Genomic DNA, 22,307 nt, shown 5'->3' with positions numbered 1-22,307 from the left:
ACACCCCGCCCCCAGACACCCCATAACCTCCCCCCGCCCCAACACACTGTACACCCCGCCCCCAGACACCCCATAACCTCCCTCCCACCCCAACACACTGTACACCCCGCCCCCGGACACCCCTGCAACCTCCCCCCCACCCCAACACACTGTACACCCCGCCCCCAGACACGTACACCCCGCCCCCAGACACCCCTGCAACCTCCCCCCCGCTCCAACACACTGTACACCCCGCCCCCGGACACCCCATAACCTCCCTCCCGCCCCAACACACTGTACATCCCGCCCCCGGACACCCCTGCAACCTCCCGCCCGCTCCAACACACTGTACACCCCGCCCCCGGACACCCCATAACCTCCCTCCCGCCCCAACACACTGTACATCCCGCCCCCGGACACCCCTGCAACGTCCCCCCCGCTCCAACACACTGTACACCCCGCCCCCGGACACCCCATAACCTCCCTCCCGCCCCAACACACTGTACATCCCGCCCCCGGACACCCCTGCAACGTCCCCCCCGCTCCAACACACTGTACACCCCGCCCCCGGACACCCCTGCAACCTCCACCTGGCCCCCCACCCTCAGCCCAGTACTCCCCCTCCAGACTCCCAGCCACCTCCCCACATCCTCCAACCCTGCCCCCTGCATCCCTCAGTCCTCTACACACACACTGTACACCCCCCACCTCCTCTGTGCAACCCACAGGCTCTCTCATCTCAACTCCAAGACAGAGCCCCCCAGCCTTCTCAAAACACCCCCATTTCTCCCCAAACACCCTACACTCAACTCCTCCACCCCCCTTCAATCTCACACCCCTGCTCTAGGGGAGATAAGGCTGTATTCATGCCAACACGAAACGCTACATTTTCTGCTGCAGACTCAGGGATTTGCATGATCGCTGCGGAAAGAGCTAGGACAAGAGGAAATGTGCCCTCACCCCAGGGAGCTAGATTGACAGGCTGCACAAACTAGGGAGAGACCCTCTGCCCACAACCCCTAAAAGCTATGGACAGAACCTCCCATCAGAGGTGTTGAGGACTCTATTCTCTGGGCACTTTTAAGCATCTGCTTTGGGACAAAAAGAAAATATGTAGGGATTTTGTTTCAAACACTGACTTTAATGGGATAAATGCTGAGTCTGCATTTTCCTCACTGTCTGTTATTTCCTGATTGGGAAGTTGGTGTGCATCTGTTTCCGGGCCCATTGACTCTTCAGCTGAGGGTCAAATTCTCCATGCCTGAGATGGTTTCCAGGTGCTGCAGACAGGGACAGAGAATTACAAAGAATGAAATGTAGGAAAACTCAAGAGCACTATTGCCTGAATGGCACTGATACACAAAGTTGTGAATTCTCAATTTTTTAAGAAAAACACAAATTTTAATAAAGAAAATTAAAACCCAGGCTCATTCTTTTGGGCCCAGTTGGAGAAACTTTTCAATGAAACAATTATCCAAAAATCAATAAATATTAATTTTTTAAAAGGCCTTTTAGTAAAACTTGCAAGCTTTGTACTCCATATCGCCAGTAGTCAGGAAATGCAAAAGTTAGGGTTCCAACCGCATTACCTCTGCTGCCTTGCACATCTTGTATAGTTATGTCATGTCATAAAATTACACCGGATGTGTAACGCAGAAGTAATGCTCTTCTAGGAGCTATTCTTTTGCAGTTCCTGACCCTTGGTTTTTAAGGCCCTGATCCAGCAAACATTCAAACACCTATTTATGAACCTATAGTCTCATGAGCAATTTTATGGCTTTAATTATTGTATTAACAGATTTTTTTTAAAAATTAATTTTCTGGGTTTTTAGAAGAAAACTCCTTAAATCCTTTCCATTTTAAGATTCTTCAAAATCCCTAAAGCAAGGTATGTCATTAAGGCAACATAAGCATCCAACCACCTCAAATCCTCTTAAACTATTCTAAATATCTAGAAAAGCAGAGTGTATAAATTGCCAGGAGCTTGGGCTCTACTCCTAAAATCGGACACATGCCAGCCAAAACTTCACTTCCTTGAAGCTCCATTAGAACATCTGCTCTTTGAAACACTTTTTGACACACAAAAGGATATCCTGTTTTGGAAGATTTTGTTTGTTTCATGAACAATGAGGTGACCAAAATAATTATTGTGCTTCTAGAAAGTGTATAAACAAAATAAACTTCATTGCAGCTGTTGGATATTTTCATACTATAGGTAAAATAATTTCCAATTGCTCTAGAACGTACATACAAGGAGTTTCTTAATGGGTTCAAAGAAAAAATGTTAAAACTATCAGCACGCCTTCCTTGAAGGAAGTGTCAATCTTTACAAGACATTTTGTTGTATTACTGCAGGTGACTGGATATTGTGCTACTCATTCACCATCAGCCCCTCCAAAATCAAATGCACAACCAGAGATCACACTGCAGCATCTGTAGCAGAAATTATAATTAAAATTCTGCTGATTTTGACAGAAAAATGCCATTAGGGAATGGAGCCCTGATCAAATTTTTTTTTGAACAAGCATGAAGTACAAATATTTAAACATCTTATATAATTTGTCTTGCAACAGATCTTAGTCTTCAGTATTTTAAAAATGTGTTAGACAATTCTGTTAACTAATTATGCAGTCCTCGTGACAGTGTTAGCCCCATGCTCCTTCTCCTTACCCAGCATCTGCTTAAACAAACAAACTTTTATTTTCCTTTACATTAAGTGAATTTAGTGCTGATGAAATTTGCCAGACCTATTCAGTTTACAAGTCCATCAGAGTTCAGAAGAGTTATAGCATTTAGAATCTGGCTAGCAAAGCTCCAAAGAATTAAAATCCCTTGGATAAATGTGACCCTAAATCTCTCAATGTCAACTGATAAGGAGGTTACAAGCAAATCCTGATTCTGGTATACCAAAAAAATGTCATGTAATGTGTCAAAGGAAAGCTGGTTTCACACTGGTTATGAATGTCATCATGAAATGTATGCACTGCTACTATGGAAGGATATATATTACTGGAAATATGTTCTTACAGTTTGTACCAAGGTGCTAATCAGCAGAGGCAAAAACTGGTTTTCTATCCACTCAAATAAATTTATCCATTTATCTGTTGAAATGTACACTGAGCATTGTCTTGTTCACAATCATCAGCAGGAACAAAACACAGAAGAAGGATTGTGAGATTCAACAGGAAGAGAACAGCAGCAGGGGGAAAATAGCATTATCAGGGGGTGCACTTCAGAAGGTTTACTGCACTATAGCTGGGTGGACAAGGAAAACACCCTGTTATCCTGCACCTAGGAAGTAAATAGATGGCACATTTACATTAATGAAAAATGGGATCATAACCAGCCTTGGCTGGAAACACTGCAAAAGGCTATGTGTGAGATAAGACTGCTTTAGACAGGAGGTTAGATTGTTTAGTCTCTAGAAAATGTGTATTGATTTGATAGTTAACCATTTTTTCCACCAATAATCTTACTCACTTTGCATCTCTGTTTTGTTAAACTTATTCTTGTTTTCATGACAAATATATCCAAGTACTGTGTGTTCTACAAAGATATAATTCTGGTGTGTATACTGTCCATTTGGGAACAGCTGAGCTGGTAATTCTTTGAGTGTTCAATATAGAAGAGGCTGGATATGACAGGGGAATGCTCCAAAGGAATTGGAGACTGAGGTACACTTATTGTTAACCTGGAGGGAAAAGTAAAGGGCAGGCATAGCCCACAGGAGATTGGGCTATGCCAGTAACAGGCTAGTAGGGTCAGGGAGCTGACACCCAGTTAAACACAATGCAGTCCTGACCACCCCAAGAATGTCACAATAAGTCACTAACCAAATGACCCAACACTGTCTCTAGTCTATCTTAGCCCCTGTCAGATCCTTTTCATTTCTTTCTAGCCACGATTTTGTTATAGGTGTGTATCATTTTCAGTTCAAATCAGTGCTAGTGGATTCAGGTTTCACACCATATCCATTACTGTGGTATGAGAGTGTCACCCTCTTCTTTATTTTGTTATTTGGCTGAAATTTTAGGGCTAATACCCCATACTTCTGCAAAATGGGGCATAGGATCTTTTTTGACCAGGCATTGCTGGGCCTTACTTTTTAATGGCACATCCAAAAGATGGTAGCTCTATTGCTCGGGTAGGAGACTCACTGAGTAGTGCTTCAGAGGGAAAAATACTTCCAACTCCACCACTATCACCAACTGCACCTGCAGGGTTTTCCCTTCTGCTCTCCTCTTCAAGCACTGGCTACATTAAAATTTAGCATTAATATTTCAAAAGCCAAGAGAGGTTGGTCAGATTTGATAATAGCAATGAAGACTGATGGCTGGACAAAGCTGGTGCTTTGAGTGAGATGCATATTACCTGAGCCAGAGTACAAACTGTGTGTGTCTCCTGAAAGTGATGCAAAGCAATGCTGACTAATTCACAGTACAGAGTCTGAGGAAGTTATAAAAACCTGCCTTCCCTTGCAAGTGACAGGAGACTGAAAACATCCCCTTCTAGAACAGGGATTGTAGATACTGGCAATGTCTCTAGTTCCCACCCTACAAAATGTTTTATTGACATTTTTGTGCAGTATTTCCACTTTTTTTTATGCTGACTATCTCCACAAAGATCGCACTGCAACTAGCACTTTCATTTCCTGCACACAGAGAACAAGGGAGGGAACCAAGCCCTCTGTGAATTGGTCTTGCTGCGCATCAGTGTCAGCTACCAAAAGAAACATTGCAGCAGAGCGAGAGAAAATTCAGAGAGACATAGTGTGCTGTCACAGAAGAGCAGAATGCAAACTAGTGTAACAGGGGTTTGCAATCTCAATGAATTTTTGCACTAAATTCAGTTAGAACATAGTTCTGAATCATTGGGAATAAAGCTCCGTAAGGATTATATTTTCCTCGTATTAGGAGAGATAATGAGCCTTAGAGAGAGATGTATAGTCTCTATGATAGGAAGGCCAGTAAAATTTAATATATTATAGTACCATCACAAACAATTACCCTATGCAGCCGCCCTATTTGATCAGATACACAGTTATCACTGTGTTTAGTTTGGTGGAAGAGAGCCAAGACAAAAGGAAAAACATGAGGCTGATTAAAAAAAACCAAAACAGAACTAGCATTTGTAAAATCATGATACCATAAACAGACATAGCATAATTAATTTCCAAAGTAAATAAAATATTTGCCATTAAAAATCCATTTATTTGGATTAAACATTTATTGCTTTGACTTTTACCCAAACAAAGTACAAAGACATTTACGGCTAGATTGAAGAGCTGCTCCATCAAGTGCATCCATAACTTTTGGCAGAGTATCCCGTGTCTCAACAGGAAGAACTAGAAATGTAATGAAGGCAGGAATGTATGTAGCTTAAATTCCAAAGCAGAATATGCCTGTTAGCAGGATATCATTCTGAAGTGAAGAGACAAAGACTTTAATCTCCAAGTCAGTCAACTTAATCAAACTATTCAAGGGCTTTTACTGTTTCTTGATCCTCAGTGTCAGAATCGGATATCTTTGCCCTGTTGGAAAGAACAGAACCAGGTCAGCTACAATACACAAATGAGTGAAGCAGTTCCCGTACTTTAGTTTCAGGTTTTATGCTGACTGCTTGAGGCCACCGCCACACATTTTGCCTCTTTATCCAGTTTTGCAGAGTAAATGCTTCCAATGTTCAGTTTAGTTCAAAATATTTTCAGGTACAGATATTTTGCCAAGCTCTAGACCAGCAGTTCTCAACCAGCACACAGCTGCGGCCCATGTGACATCCTCAGGCCCCTACAGGTAGTATATGGACTGCATCCACACCATGCATATAACAGAGTTGCATTTGTGGCCTACAATGGTAAATAGGTTTAGAACCACTGATCTAGACCAAAAACGTTCACTTGTTGGGGGGGGGGGCACAGAGTTGTTAATTACTATGACCCTGGTCCTGCAATGACTAAACACAGAGGCTTCCCTTAACCCACAATGCATAGTCCCAATAAGACTACTCACTGCGTAAAGTGAAGCATATGTATGAATCTTTGCAGGACGGGGCCTACATGCAATTATTTTAACTTTTGGAACCAAATGATGGAATTTCAAACTGCCTATGCATCTTTAGAAGCACAAGTCTGTTGAAAGTCAATAGAAGATGTGCTCCTAAATAAGTTAGGCTCTTTTGAGGATCCAACCCTTGGACTTTGGGTATGCAGTTACATTTTCATACCCTGTAGAAAACAACATCAAGTTTGTTATGTTTTCTGTATCAGCATGAAAAACAAAACATTATGGGTAACTAATACCATCAAAACTCAAGACAATTCTCTGTTTAAACAATGTTAGCGTATTTCTATCTAACCGTTGTGCACTGGGATGGCAGCACTATTAGCCCTGGTCTACACTAGGACTTTAGGTCGAACTTAGCAATGTTAAATCGATTTAAACCTGCACCCGTCCACACAGTGAAGCCCTTTATTTCGACTTAAAGGGCTCTTAAAATCGATTTCCTTACTCCACCCCTGACAAGTGGATTAGCGCTTAAATCGACGTTCCCAGCTCGAATTTGGGGTACTGTGGACACAATTCGATGGTATTGGCCTCCAGGAGCTATCCCAGAGTGCTCCATTCTGACCGCTCTGGACAGCACTCTCAACTCAGATGCACTGGCCAGGTAGACAGGAAAAGAACCGCGAACTTTTGAATCTCATTTCCTGTTTGGCCAGCGTGGCAAGCTGCAGGTGACCATGCAGAGCTCATCAGCACAGGTGACCATGATGGAGTCCCAGAATCGCAAAAGAGCTCCAGCATGGACCGAACGGGAGGTACGGGATCTGATCGCTGTTTGGGGAGAGGAATCTGTGCTATCAGAACTCCGTTCCAGTTTTCGAAATGCCAAAACCTTTGTGAAAATCTCCCAGGGCATGAAGGACAGAGGCCATAACAGGGACCCGAAGCAGTGCCGCGTGAAACTGAAGGAGCTGAGGCAAGCCTACCAGAAAACCAGAGAGGCGAACAGCCGCTCTGGGTCAGAGCCCCAAACATGCCGCTTCTATGATGAGCTGCATGCCATTTTAGGGGGTTCAGCCACCACTACCCCAGCCGTGTTGTTTGACTCCTTCAATGGAGATGGAGGCAATATGGAAGCAGGTTTTGGGGATGAAGAAGATGATGATGAGGAGGAGGTTGTAGATAGCTCACAGCAAGCAAGCGGAGAAACCGGTTTTCCCGACAGCCAGGAACTGTTTCTCACCCTAGACCTGAAGCCAGTACCCCCCGAACCCACCCAAGGCTGCCTCCTGGACCCAGCAGGCGGAGAAGGGACCTCTGGTGAGTGTACCTTTTAAAATGCTATACATGGTTTAAAAGCAAGCATGTGAAAGGATTACTTTGCCCTGGCATTTGCGGTTCTCCTAGATGTAGTCCTAAAGCCTTTGCAAAAGGTTTCTGGGGAGGGCAGCCTTATTTCGTCCTTCATGGTAGGACACTTTCACTCCAGGCCAGTAACACATACTCGGGAATCACTGTAGAACAAAGCATTGCAGTGTATGTTTGCTGGCATTCAAACCAAAATCCGTTCTCTCTCTCTCTGTGTTATCCTCAGGAGAGTGAGATATAATTCATGGTCACCTGGTTGAAATAGGGTGCTTTTCTTCAGGGACACTCAGTATAGCCCATTCCTGCTGGGCTGTTTGCCTGTGGCTGAACAGAAATGTTCCCCGCTGTTAGCCACAGGGAGGGGGGAAGGTTGAGGGGGTAGTCACGCGGTGGGAGGAGGCAAAATGCGACCTTGTAACGAAAGCACATGTGCTATGTATGTAATGTTAGCAGCAAGGTTTACCCTGAAAGAGCGTAGCGACTGTTTTATAAAATGTGTCTTTTTAAATACCGCTGTCCCTTTTTTTTTCTCCACCAGCTGGATGTGTTTCAATGATCACAGGATCTTCTCCTTCCCAGAGGCTAGTGAAGCTTAGAAAGAAAAAAAAAACGCACTCGAGATGAAATGTTCTCCGAGCTAATGCTGTCCTCCCACACTGACAGAGCACAGACGAATGCGTGGAGGCAAATAATGTCAGAGTGCAGGAAAGCACAAAATGACCGGGAGGAGAGGTGGAGGGCTGAAGAGAGTAAGTGGCGGGCTGAAGACAGGGCTGAAGCTCAAATGTGGCGGCAGCGTGATGAGAGGAGGCAGGATTCAATGCTGAGGCTGCTGCAGGACCAAACAAGAATGCTCCAGTGTATGGTTGAGCTGCAGCAAAGGCAGCTGGAGCACAGACTGCCACTGCTGCCCCTCTGTAACCAACCGCCGTCCTCCCCAAGTTCCATAGCCTCCACACCCAGACGCCCAAGAACACGGTGGGGGGGCCTCTGGCCAACCAGCCACTCCACAACAGAGGATTGCCCAAAAAAAAGAAGGCTGTCATTCAATAAATTTTAAAGTTGTAAACTTTTAAAGTGCTGTGCTTAAAGTGCTGTGTGGCATTTTCCTTCCCTCCTCCACCACCCCTCCTGGGATACCTTGGTAGTCATCTCCCTATTTGTGTGATGAATGAATAACGAATGCATGACTGTGAAGCAGCAATGACTTTATTGCCTCTGCAAGCGGTGATTAAAGGGAGGAGGGGAGGGTGGTTAGCTTACAGGGAAGTAGAGTGAACCAAGGGGCGGGGGGTTTCATCAAGGAGAAACAAACAGAACTTTCACACTGTAGCCTGGCCAGTCATGAAACTGGTTTTCAAAGCTTCTCTGATGCGTACCGCGCCCTCCTGAGCTCTTCTAACCGCCCTGGTGTCTGGCTGCGCGTAACCAGCAGCCAGGCGATTTGCCTCAATCTCCCACCCCGCCATAAACGTCTCCCCCTTACTCTCACAGATATTGTGGAGCACACAGCAAGCAGTAATAACAGTGGGAATATTGGTTTCGCTGAGGTCTAAGCGAGTCAGTAAACTGCGCCAGCGCGCCTTTAAACGTCCAAATGCACATTCTACCACCATTCTGCACTTGCTCAGCCTGTAGTTGAACAGCTCCTGACCACTGTCCAGGCTGCCTGTGTACGGCTTCATGAGCCATGGCATTAAGGGGTAGGCTGGGTCCCCAAGGATACATATAGGCATTTCAACATCCCCAACAGTTATTTTCTGGTCTGGGAAGAAAGTCCCTTCCTGCAGCTTTTGAAACAGACCAGAGTTCCTGAAGATGCGAGCGTCATGCACCTTTCCCGGCCATCCCACGTTGATGTTGGTGAAACGTCCCTTGTGATCCACCAGAGCTTGCAGCACTATCGAAAAGTACCCCTTGCGGTTTATGTACTCGGCGGCTTGGTGCTCCGGTGCCAAGATAGGGATATGGGTTCCGTCTATAGCCCCACCACAGTTAGGGAATCCCATTGCAGCAAAGCCATCCACTATGACCTGCACATTTCCCAGGGTCACTACCCTTGATATCAGCAGATCTTTGATTGCGTGAGCTACTTGCATCACAGCAGCCCCCACAGTAGATTTGCCCACTCCAAATTGATTCCCAACTGACCGGTAGCTGTCTGGCGTTGCAAGCTTCCACAGGGCTATCGCCACTCGCTTCTCAACTGTGAGGGCTGCTCTCATCCTGGTATTCATGCGCTTCAGGGCAGGGGAAAGCAAGTCACAAAGTTCCATGAAAGTGCCCTTACGCATGCGAAAGTTTCGCAGCCACTGGGAATCGTCCCAGACCTGCAACACTATGCGGTCCCACCAGTCTGTGCTTGTTTCCCGAGCCCAGAATCGGCGTTCCACAGCATGAACCTGCCCCATTAGCACCATGATGCATGCATTGGCAGGGCCCATGCTTTCAGAGAAATCTGTGTCCATGTCCTGATCACTCACGGGACCGCGCTGACGTCGCCTCCTCGCCCGGTATCGCGTTGCCATGTTCTGGTGCTGCATATACTGCTGGATAATGCGTGTGGTGGTTGATGTGCTCCTAATTGCCAAAATGAGCTCAGCGGCCTCCATGCTTGCCTTGGTATGGCGTCCGCACAGAAAGAAGGCGCGGAACGATTGTCTGCCGTTGCTCTGACGGAGGGAGGGGCGACTGACGACACGGCTTACAGGGTTGGCTTCAGGGAGCTAAAATCAACAAAGGGTGTGCCTGTACATCAAGGAGTATTTCAGGCAGGACTGCACGGAGGGTTCCAATAAGAAATGGTGCACCAAAGTTATCGTTGTTATTGGAACAAGGAGGTTAGCCTGGCCTCTGATTGATACATGGCTAGATTAACCTCGCTGCGCCTTCTCTGTGACTGACTGCAGTGTGATCTAGACAGGGGAGGAGGAAAATGAGTACAAAACAAATCTGGTCTATTTCTTGTTCTGACCCACTCCATCTATCCTGTACATCTTTGGCTGGCAGCAGACAAAAAAGGCGCGAAATGATTGTCTGCCCTTGCTTTCACGGGGGGAGGGAGGGTGGGAACGGGGTCCTGACGATATGTACCCAGAACCACCCGCGACAATGTTTTAGCCCCATCAGGCATTGGGATATCAACCCAGAATTCCAATGGGCAGCGGAGACTGCGGGAACTGTGGGATAGCTACCCACAGTGCAACGCTCCAGAAGTCGACGCTTGCCTCGGTACTGTGGAAGCGCTCCGCCGAGTTAATGCACTTAATGCACTTAGAGCATTTTCTGTGGGGACACACACACTCGAATATATAAAACCGATTTCAAAAAAACCGACTTCTATAAATTCGACCTAATTTCGTAGTGTAGACATACCCTTAGAGTGTCTTAGAATAGCATTGATGGGTGATCATCAGTACAATGTTTCAGAGTAGCAGCCGTGTTAGTCTGTATTCGCAAAAAGAAAAGGAGGACTTGTGGCACCTTAGAGACTAACAAATTTATTTGAGCATAAGCTTTCAAGAGCTACAGCTCAAGTGAGCTGTAGCTCACAAAAGCTAATGCTCAAATAAATTTGTTAGTCTCTAAGGTGCCACAAGTACTTCTTTTCCTTTTGCATGAGTACAATGTGTTTTGCAATGCCTAAGCCCATGGCAGAGTGCTAAAGGTGTTCAGGAGTTTGTGTAAAACGCATGTTGGTTTAATATCTTTCTTGCACTTCTTTTGCATAATTATTAACTCCCTAGAGCACCACATCTTTACATGGTGTTTTACAGAGATTTTAAAAGCATGTGGTCTCTACCCTGAAAATTTTACAATCTAGATATAACTCCAGGGTTATGAGCCTGAGTGACAGGGAGGACAGTGGAGTTCTCAGCAGTGATGGAGAAAGGGATTCACAGGAAATGTGAGAAGTTCAGGTGTTGCCACATTTAGTTTCAGCAAGTGGGAGGGTGTCCAGGAAGAGGTGCCTGTGAAAGAGGAAGAGAAGCAAGCCTAGACAGAAGGGGTCAGTGACCAACCTAGAGATGATGACAACTGACTGCAGACTCCAATTCCAGTTCACTGTTCTGATATTTAAACCTCTCCATGCAACTGAACCTGAGAAATCCCTTCTCCCTTAGCAATCACATCTACACCTCACTGGAATCATGAAACAACTGATTAACGGGGAAGGCTCAGGAGCATGGTAGGCAGAACTTTCACAGCAGCTGGACCAAGGCTATCTAGAGTCCAGCCTTAATATCTCATGCAAGAAAGAATAGCTATGGTCCACACTACATTGAGTTTGCTCTCTGACTTGGCTTTCCTTTGATAAGCTCTACAGATGGACACATGCACAAAATGGCTAAAGATATAAGACCGAATAGACACACACATTTTGCACCAGTACAACTATATTGGTTAAGGGTGAGTGGGGTTTTTGTTTGTTTGTTTTTTTTTTTGTAAACTGAAATAATTATAGAGCAGTACAATCCCAAAATGGATGCTGTTATACCAGGATAGGGATGCCTTATACTGATACAACTTTTTCCCCTTCCAGTATGGGAATTAGCTATACTGCTCTAAGCACGGTTATATTGGTACAAGTACAGTCACACGAGGAGGCTTGTACTGCTATAGTTAAAAGAGTTTAATTAAGCAGTACAACTTATGTGTCAACAAGCTCTTATTTAAGCAAAAAAAAAAAAAAAAAAAGCAGTCCAGGAAGAACTATTCAAACTATTTCCCCTACTGGCTAGAAGCAAGAGAGGCGGATTTCTATTTTTAAATACTTGAAGGTGAAAGGCTATATAAATACAGACAGACCAAGCATGGGAGCTGAGGAGGTCAGCATGGGGGCAAACAGAGTGGGAGAAAGGAGATTCACTTGAAAGATATCACTAAAGGCAGAAAGACTCAGGAAAAGAGTGAATTCTGCCGAAGGAAGATTAGTAGGATTTAGACATTGCATAGCTCCCTGGAAATAGGAAATATTTTCCACTGTACATCTGAGCTATCACTGGAAACAGGAATCATCTCAGCCAATAAAGACTATAAATGTTTTAAAAGATATTAGTGAAATTGATATGATCATTGATCATTTCTTAGTGACAAGCATTAGAAGACTTAAATTTACAAGTATTCTAATGAAATACAGAATCAATCATAGAACTGGAAGAGACCTCCAGAGGTCATCTAGTCCAGTCCCCTGCACTCATGGCAGGACAAGTATTCTCTAGACCACGATATGAATCTAGACTATGATACGACTCTATAGCTTCCACTCTGGGTGAGTTTGCTTAAATAAATATACTCAGTAGCTCAATGTTCTGTTTGAAGGCAGAGTTAAAGCAAATGTTTTTTTAAAAGGTTTTATATGGTAATAAGCTGAATTAAACTTCAGTTCTCTCTGTGGGGCCTAATCAGCTGTCTGAGAAAAATGCTTTCATTTGAATTATCTAAAACTCATTTAAAGGGAGAAATTGCTGAATCAAGGATTGTGAGATACCAGGTCAGCTTTTCCACAGCTGAGATTTTTAAGATGGGTTTTAGAAATAAAGGACAACGTTGTAGAAAATGCAGCTATTTTCTTGAACTGGTTGAGTGCTGCCTAAGAAACATGGATCAAAATGCATTTTGGAACTGCTGATGTGAGCATGTTCCACAGGAACACCAGCTTTTCAGAGCAACATTACATTTTCTGGCATCAGGAAAGGAGAATCGGCAACTGCTACTATTTATCATTTGTGCTGTGGTAGTGCCTAGGAGCCCATTGTACTAGGCACTATACAAACAGAACAAAGACTGTAAACTCCTCAGGGCAGGGACTATCAATGAGAAGGCCCCCACACCACAGAAACAGAGCACAAATATTACATGAGAGAATAAAATATACTGTGTGAGAATGCGAAATACCCATGGTTCCTCTTAGTACTCTATAGATATAGGACTGCCTGGAGGAAATGGTAAGACTCCCATCTGCAGTGTAAGAGCACTGCACTTTGTACCTTTAGGCTGAGAGCTTTCCAATGTTCACACACAGTGACCTCAGAATTCTCCCAATTGAATTCTTTTGGGCTTTTAGTGGAAGTGTTTTAGTTACATCAGGTTTCAGAGTAACAGCCATGTTAGTCTGTATTCGCAAAAAGAAAAGGAGTACTAGTGGCACCTTAGAGACGAACCAATTTATTTGAGCATAAGCCTTCGTGAGCTACAGCTCACTTCATCAGATGCTGTAGCTCAAGAAAGCTCATGCTCAAATAAATTGGTTCGTCTCTAAGGTGCCACAAGTCCTCCTTTTCTTTTTAGTTACATCAGTAAGTGAGCCCTTATTTACTGATGCTGTGAAATTCTCTTGTAGAAAGGGATACACAGGTGCAGCATGTGTTGTATTACAAGAAGCAATGCCTTTACTGTTCACAGCTATCTCAACTCTATCCTTGAGTGTGTGGACATGTATCAGAAAATAAACTGCACCTAAGATTGTATATGTTGGCCCTGTGGGGATTTCAGAATATTTGGGGTGGACAGCGATGGGTGGATAGGTAAAAGCAAGTTCTTTATTATTTCTCTATACACAGTGAAAACATATTAATGGACGGACAAAAAAGAAACAACCGCACAATCGTGTAAAAGGACCTGATATTTCATCTTTAATTTAGCAGCATCTTTTGTATACAAGGTCAGGTTTAAACTGTTTTTTTTATCTAATTAAATGAGATTTCCTTTTACAAAGACAGATTTTTATATTTTCTGTTCCTGTCTGATAGTCGTCTCTAACCAAAACCTGCTGACAAATTTCAGTTGTGGGAGTTTTCTAACCTTCATCAATTGTTGGTTTCCAAAAGGAACAGTAATGTGACCTTAAACTTAAGCTTCTGCTCACACAGTAGATTAAATCTCCCACTCCCTATCTGATATTTTCTGGCTCCTGTTTATTTATACAGATGCTCACTCACAATGGGAAAGAAGAGTACTGATATCACTCGGGAGATTCCATTCCAGGGCCAGAGAGGAAGCTGTTCAGCAGAATGAAAAATCAGATCCTCAGCAACCTCAGTCATGAGGTTGGTCACAACTCTCACCAAGTTTAGGAATCGCACTTTTGGATTGGTTAATTTAATCCAGTATCCTATCCACAGCAGAAATTCTCTTTCGGGCATTTCATCCCTCACTTTTGCAAAAGTCTTCAAATATTCTTAAAATGCTCCAGTTTTAGGGCTAGATCTTGAACTATCTGCATGGGCCTAGAGCCTCCAAGGCTTCAATGCGGCTCTGCAATGATGTAGGGATGCCCCCAGGAAGATCCATTTGCAGGATTTAGCCCTTCATTTCCAGTCTCACAAACACTTGGGTACATGGTCAATTTAAAAGGGCTTTTCTCTTCACTAGCCTCTGATTCTCTAAAACATGAGTGTGAGAAATCTGATTATCTTTTTTTCAAAACAGTAAAAATGATTGGAAAACATTATGGCCCAGAGAACATTTCTGTGGCAGAGCGATCAACCGACAAAAACAGGACTTTATAATGCGAACAGACTTTAATCAGAGCAATATTGCTGGGACAGAGTGATAGCCTTATAATAAGCAGTTACATTACCTTACTTGATGTGTTTTGGTCTTTGGTTTATGCAGACAAGAAATCTGTTCTTTCTAAGAAACAAAAGAAAGATTATTTAGAATTTGTTTTCATTCATTCTAAATTTAGTTTGCTCATTCTGAAAGACTGCATTATACAATCACAGAAATACAATATCAACAGGCAGATCAGATGCTTTTGTAAATTACTACCATAGCTAGTCTGATTATTCTAGCATATATAATTTATTCATACAAAACAAAGCAAAAAGCAGTAGATGAAGAGATCCTCATTAATAGACACCCTCTGATACATACTTGTAGCAATTCAGCTCTTATACGTACGAAATGTCATTTTGATCAGTCCCTTGTGGCAAGCTTAGTTTTAACTGACTGAATCTGGAAATTGTCTTGTAACACAGATATGCATTATCCTGGATTTTAATGAATTTTGTGAAAAGGAAGTACTTACTTTGAACCACTTTACAATCCTGAAATAAATGAGAGAAGAAAAAGGACTCTTCTGCTCTTAAAACAATTTTACTCCTAAGATGAAGATTTCATCTATGAAAGACTTTTATGATACCTTGCTTTCTAAGTCACGGTTTTGTTACATTAAATCATTACATTTATCTGCCTAAAATCTGCAGTTTTGCTCTTCTGTGCTAGAATGTCACTGTATTTAACAATCAGGATGCATGGCTCTTCAGCAGAAGAAATTTTGGTCTTATACGGCCTCTGAACTCACACATCAATCACCTCTGTAGGAAGATTTCAGAGCAGCAGCCATGTTAGTCTGTATTCGCAAAAAGAAATGTAACTCACGAAAGCTTATGCTCAAATAAATTTGTTAGTCTCTAAGGTGCCACAAGTACTCCTTTTCTTTCTGTAGAAAGAGAATACTTTAGTCATACAGAAAACCCTCTTGTTCCAGTTCCTTCTGTTTCTCCTAAATATCTGGCTAATCCACACAAAAGCTTTCCAAATCAATAAGTCTAGTTTATGCTACTTATAAGAAAAAAGCTAAAGGGATTTCCCACCCTCAGAAAATTGGTTTATAAAAAGGATCCTAGTGTGATAACATATGCCAAAACTATGGCCAGTTTTATGGTTCCCATATAAATCTCTGGTAATAGGGTGTTATAGTGGGAAAGCCAACAGATAATGAAAAATAAAGTTAATTAAAAATAAAACTGACAGGCTGTAAAGATTAGTCTAGCTAAATTAATTGAGAAATTTAACTACTTTGTGAAATGTGGTTGTATTAAAACGAACTGAAGTGTTGCTTCTGTGACTCATCCTTAAGTTTAATATTGTATTTTATCTTTGTTTTATATTTCATTTCAGTTCCATTATTAGTAGCCAAACAACTACAACAAAACGCTGCTGCCAAGATCATCTTCCTTGCCCACTGACCTGACAATATCACCCCCTTCATAAATCCCTCCCCTAGATTCTGCCTTCCAAATCCAAGCTCTCTTCCAGACCTCCTAGGCCTAGCACTTACTCATCCTTGTCTCTTTTCCTATTGCCTCCCTGTCAGCAATGTGAGCCTCAACACCATCTGCTTCTCTCACAAGCATCTCCATACCTTCTTCCATGCTACCCCTAATGCCCAAAACATCCTTCCTGAGCAAAAGCACATTTAAATCCCTGCTGAAGACCCTCTTCTACCAGGATGCCTCAAAAAGAATGGAACCTGGGCACCTAGGTATAAGAAATATAATTGTCTGACAAAGATTAACCCCAGCCCCAAGATCTGGCCAAGTAACCCCTTGACCATATGTGTGTGTATATATATATATATATATATATATGTGTATATACGGTACAAATTTCCTTTTCCCACTGTCTTTTGGATTACAAGGGGAAGAAGACATATTTTACTTCCTTTTCCCAAAGGTCATTAATATTCATACTAAAGTGCATCTGTTTTCCAAGACTATTCTCAGACTAGATAATCTCCAATTATATCAGTATCCCCTCACCAGAGTATGTTGTTTCCTGGTACCTGCTGTATTATAAGAAGTACCAAGGAAGGACTGCTCTTGAGACAGACATGTTAAAGATGAATATGAAAAATAACCACCCTTACTGTGATCCTCTCTTCTCTTTGTTTCCACAGTAAAGCAAGTATTTCATCCCTCCTCATGGCCTGAGAGAAAACATATTTACCATTTTAAGTCCAGAGAAATTAATTTAAACTCATCTGCATCTTACAGCTTCACAATAAACATTTGATTTCTTAATGGAGCAGAGAGCTAGAATAAATATGTAACAAGTACATTAGGAGATACTTTGTCAACTAAGCAGTTATTTCACAGCATTTTTCCATGATCCAGAAAGTCTGATCTTAAAATACTGAGAGTTTTCTGTTCCTAGAATGATGTAGGGATATATGAAGAAAGCCATCTGTGTCTTGATCCAGGATGAACCACTCCAAGTGGTGAAGTAAACACATTTACAAACAAAAGTTAGCAAACAATACTCCCTGTGTCTCTTCAAAACTGCAGAATAAGGATTATTTTGGTCTTCCATCCAAAATAACCCACATCAAACCTGTGTAGCTTGAAAGATGTGACAGGATCACATCCAAGGCAGAAGACACCTTTTATTGTGACACTACTTCTTCGATCCAAGCAATTCTCTCCCACTCTAAGGCAATGTTTTAAAAAGTCAGAGGGTGAAATCCTGGCTTCACTGATGTCAAGGGAAATCTCCCAGTGACTTCCATGGGCCCATGATTTCATCCAGAGTAGTGAAACATGCAAATACTTTTTGCTTATTTTTCATTAACAGTCTTGGTTCTTCTGAACTGTAAAAAGATAAGTTCACGTCCCAGAACTTGTTAAAACCATTCCCTCTCTAAAATACCAGCTGCAAAGCAGAACGATTTCATGATGAACAGTGCAACAATTTCTACTCAGACCAGTTTAATACTTGGGTTTCCAGGCACCCATATAAATCAAAATACTTCTAACACACAAATAATCAAATGCTTTTTGCTTGCTGGAAATGAAGAACAGACTTTCTACTCTTCCTGCTCCACCACCTCTCTAGCTTGAAATTGTTTAAGCTGGGTAAAAAGCATATTAAACTGTGCTGAGACATTCCTCGTAATTTGTTATGAAACAGACATTCCAATAAGTATTCTGGGAAATCTCTGCCACCGATGCCAGAGAATAACAAATTACAGAATGTGACTAACACCAAAGAGTTCTCACTTCATAACTCCTTTTGGGTTAAAACCCAATGTTTACAAAACTAAGGAAGTAAAATCTGATTTGAAAACCTCTTTATTCAGTGCCCATGTCATTCCCCGTTTCTTTCAATACCAGAGCGGAGACTCACACGGAATTGTAAGTATCTGAATATTAAACAGACCAAAATTTCACCTACAGTCTCTAATCACTAGTAAAAACACAATGAATCAGAAATTGATTTCTGTTACCCAAGCAGCTAATGCTAGATACAGCAAGGGATTTTTCAGGAAAAAACAAAATAGAAGATCTAGCTATTGGAGCAGGGTAAGGAAAAATAGGGATAAACAGCACTGGAGATGTTTAATCAGCAAAACCAAGATGCTCAATGTTGATTTATGGTTTAAACACAGGAATATGTTAGTACCTATCACAGGGAAGTAAAAGGAGACAAAGGATTCCTGCCAAGAGAGGGAAGAGGATGCTCAACATTCCTTAAGGAATCATTTAGGGTACATCTTCACTGCAAAGGTAACCCAGGGGCCAATCACCCTTAGTTAGCCTAGCCCAGGCATGAGCAGCCACACTGCAAAGCCCTACTTGAGCTATGGGTGCTGTGCTCCCCTGTGCCTATCACTATGACTTCTGGGGGCATCTCTATGGCACTTCGTGCTGCAGTGAGCTGAGCCACTCTGATTTTTCCCAGTTAGGTGTGGTAGAACTTGTCTGTCCTTCTAGGCACACAGGGGAAACTGTGGGAAAGCACTGAAGGACTATCAGCACAAGAGGGCTTTAGTCACCCATTGCAAAGTCCGTGGTTTACCAGCCCAAGTGAGAGCAGCATCTGGGTTTTAACCCACAGCCCCACCCGGGCCAACAAGCTTGGGTTTAAAAGCACCTCTAAACTTGGGCAAGAGGGTTGTTGTCTGTGGCCAGTATGGGTTAGGGAGCAACAGCCAAGTAAAAGACAGAGTTAACTGCAACGAAGACAGACCAATAGCCTCTGCCAGTATATTAATACTCAACTACCGAAAGAAAACTCCTGAAGCCAGCTCGGATTCTTTTGTCTGACCACAATTTCCTCTGCACAGTTTGAGCTTTCTGCTTATGTAATTTCCAGCCTTTGAAAAAAGTCACTTGTTCAACAAACCACTTCAAATTTTAACCAACTTTAAACCTAGCCAAAAACGTTACCATTGATTTACGGAACAGTTCTTTTTAAAAATACGGCCGGTAGGAAGAGATCCAAGACTAAAACTAGTCCATTTTGGGGTGCGGATGCCCCAATATAACACCTAGACATTATTCTGGAGTCTGAACTTACATTTTACTATTTATTTTCCTTTACTAGAAAGGAAAGCAAAATATGTGAGGCTGTAAAAAAGAGGGGGACGAATCTATACCTCAGTACACAAAAAAGGGATTGTATTGATAAACACCAGCCAGTGAAGGTGAAAGAAAACCCCAGATGCTATTTGAGTTCAATTCCCTTTCTGCCGGGGTGGCTTTATGAACACAAATATTAAAAACAAGAGGAAGCCAACCCTGTTCAAGTTTGGCAGTCAAACCTGAACATGCTGGGACAAGGCACAATGGCCCAGCGTGTCAGAGGTTACAAGGAGAGCTCAGTTCTGAGCTATCACATGGAAGATATGGGGAGGTGGGGCTATAAAAGAAAAGGCGGTGAGCAACGGCTGCCCCAGCCTTTACAGAAAACTGGGGAAAGGGCAAACCCTTTCACCCAGGTTGCTGCAGCTTCTCCTTTGCTTTAGTAACCCAGATGATCCATGTGATAACTAGGGAACCTTGGCTCTCCTTGTAATCCCATTATGTGCTGGGCCTCTGTACCTTGTCACAATCAGGCCAGGTTTGACTGCCAAATCAGCAATAATGCCAACTGGAAGGAGGGCAGTGTCCTGACACTTCATTAACTCCACCTTGTGAAAGTCTCTTCCAGGCCCTCAAGTTATCTTCAATGCGTTTGCCAGCCATGCTGCTCTGTACTCTAGGTGAAAATTCTTGATGTGATCTACACCACTATCAAAGTATCCAATGGTCACATTCAGACCTACAGCACTAACTCAGAGATGAGGTAGAAGACAGCAGTCTGAGACCAAGATTGAAGGAGAAGAAGTGACCAGTTTAAAAAGCATTGTGTATCAATATGTCTGAATATATTCAGACAGGCTAGGTTACCTGATGTTAGGCACACTTAGACTGACTCCCTTAGACCTGCAGTGCTTGTAATTTCTTAGGTAATCAGATAATAATCTAAAAACACTAGAAATAAATGAATTACATACTAGTCCAGTGTAATAAATGTTTTAAAAAAATATACACCAGCTATGTTTTTGCGCACATTACTCCAGTTTCATTAAAATTAACTGGCTAATTAAAACAACCTTTTTCAATGAATGCATTTCATTGTGAGTTTGTGAAATTACAGTGTAATGGTCATATCTTGACTTTTTGAAAATTCTTACTTTATACCTTACTTAGGGAAAAATTCTCTTCTCAGATCCGCATTGCCGATCTCACCTTCCATATTTTGTTCTTCCAATGAGACGCCTCCCCACACAGAAAGAACATTACATCCAACTCAAGATCTACCAGGTGGATTTGAAAGGAAAATTTTACCTTTGTCTAATAATTTAAAATGGTAGTCTTATTCTGTTCATATCCCTGGATTTATTGGAGGCTAGTACTTGGTCTTGCAGTTGTATAATTTGCTCATTAACATTTCTCAACTGCACCTAAAACTGAAGGATGTGCAAAGCTGCACTACCTTGATTTCATCTAGTTGCCGAATTTTTAGAAAATGAACTGAATATTCACTGAAAAGGACTACACTGCCCTGTTAATCCAATTTTCAAAAGGTAAGCCTAATGCATGCTAATAGATTAAACGCATTACCAGGTTATTAACTGGAAAGAGGAGAATTGCCGAGTTGCAAGAAAGAGCTGCAGACCTCAGCACCTTTACACACCTACTGCTGATTGCTTTCATCTGGCCTGCTTCCCAGGCCTAAAAGATAAGCTTTTCCAAAACCCCCAGCCCCAAACATTTTACTAAAGTAAGGCTAGCAACGTTATCATAATATTGAATGTTATTTGCTTTTGAGCTAGCTTCCTATTAATTGGATCCATAGTGAACATATGCAGTACTGTACTAATTTACCATCTTTATTGTTGGTAAATGCAAAAAAAAGCTTACTTCTATTGAATGCTTCAGCATCTAGAAAGCAAAAGTACAATGGGGTGTCCGTCATTATACGCTGTGTATGTATGTGTGAGAGAGAAGTGTGACAGGTATCTGGATACTTTTCAAGTACAGTAGGTGAGTTAACAAGACTGAATCATGTAAATCCTAGTGTCTTCTTACATTCAAAAAATGTTATTTGAACAGATTAAAAAAATTTGACGATTTTAAGGGTCATAATTGTTAATTTGTATTCCACTAGGACCAAAAGGGCCTGAATGCAAACAGGGCCCCATTGTGCTAGGTGCTGTACAAAACACATAATAAAAGTCAGTCCAGGCCCCAAGGAGCTCACAATCAGCCAAACAAGCTTCTTCCTAAATGCATGATCTTTTAAAGAACAGTAAAGTCTATTATTGACTAGTCTCATGGATGAAGTGTTCTTTTAAATTAAAAAAAAAAAAACCAACAACAAGCTACAAATCTTATATCCAATTCTTCAAAACTTTACTTTTATCATTCAAAACAACCACCAAATTGACTTTGCTTGTCATGAGATTAGTCCAGAATATGAAATAAAAATTTTAAATGCACATTAGCTTCTCTTCTTTACTAAGGCGTTTTAACCATACACAGGTATGTCAGCACATGAACAGCACACAGCATGTCTCAAAACCTCCTACCTGATTAGGGACAATACAATCAAAGGAGCCATTATGGTCTGAGAGTCAAAATCGATCAAACAAAGAGAGGTCTTGCAATAGAGCTGTGCAAATGTTTTCTGGCAATTCCAGAGGGGGGGGGCCGGGGGGAGGGGAGAGGAAGAAGGGGAAAATCAGATCCACCCAAAAATGAATATTTCTGAAGTTGTTAGCAAACTTAAGAGTCAAAAACCTTGGTTTGGGATTGAAACATTTGGTTTGGATTTTGACCTTATTTTTAAGTTTTCCATTTTTAAAATTAAATGGAAGGAAATCTCAAAACAAGTTGTTTGGAAGAA

The 22,307-nt window shown here is 42.2% G+C and overlaps 1 protein-coding gene across 1 annotated transcript in view; it reads right to left on the bottom strand.

The window, feature by feature from the left end:
- LAYN (layilin) overlaps positions 1-5,452 on the bottom strand; it is a 30,886-nt gene extending 25,434 nt beyond the window's left edge. The window contains exons 1-2 of the mRNA XM_073320685.1: positions 5,249-5,452; positions 1,119-1,259 (exon numbers count right to left, since the gene is read on the bottom strand). The gene's annotated coding sequence lies outside the window, so the exon portion shown is untranslated. The remainder of the gene's footprint in view (positions 1-1,118; positions 1,260-5,248) is intronic.
- Between the last annotated feature and the right edge of the window lie 16,855 nt (positions 5,453-22,307).

Source organism: Lepidochelys kempii, chromosome 22 (assembly GCF_965140285.1).
Source record: "Lepidochelys kempii isolate rLepKem1 chromosome 22, rLepKem1.hap1, whole genome shotgun sequence".
NCBI lineage: Eukaryota > Metazoa > Chordata > Testudines > Cheloniidae > Lepidochelys > Lepidochelys kempii.
Note: the sequence above shows the minus strand (reverse complement) of the source record. Positions and strands in the feature narration are given on the sequence as shown.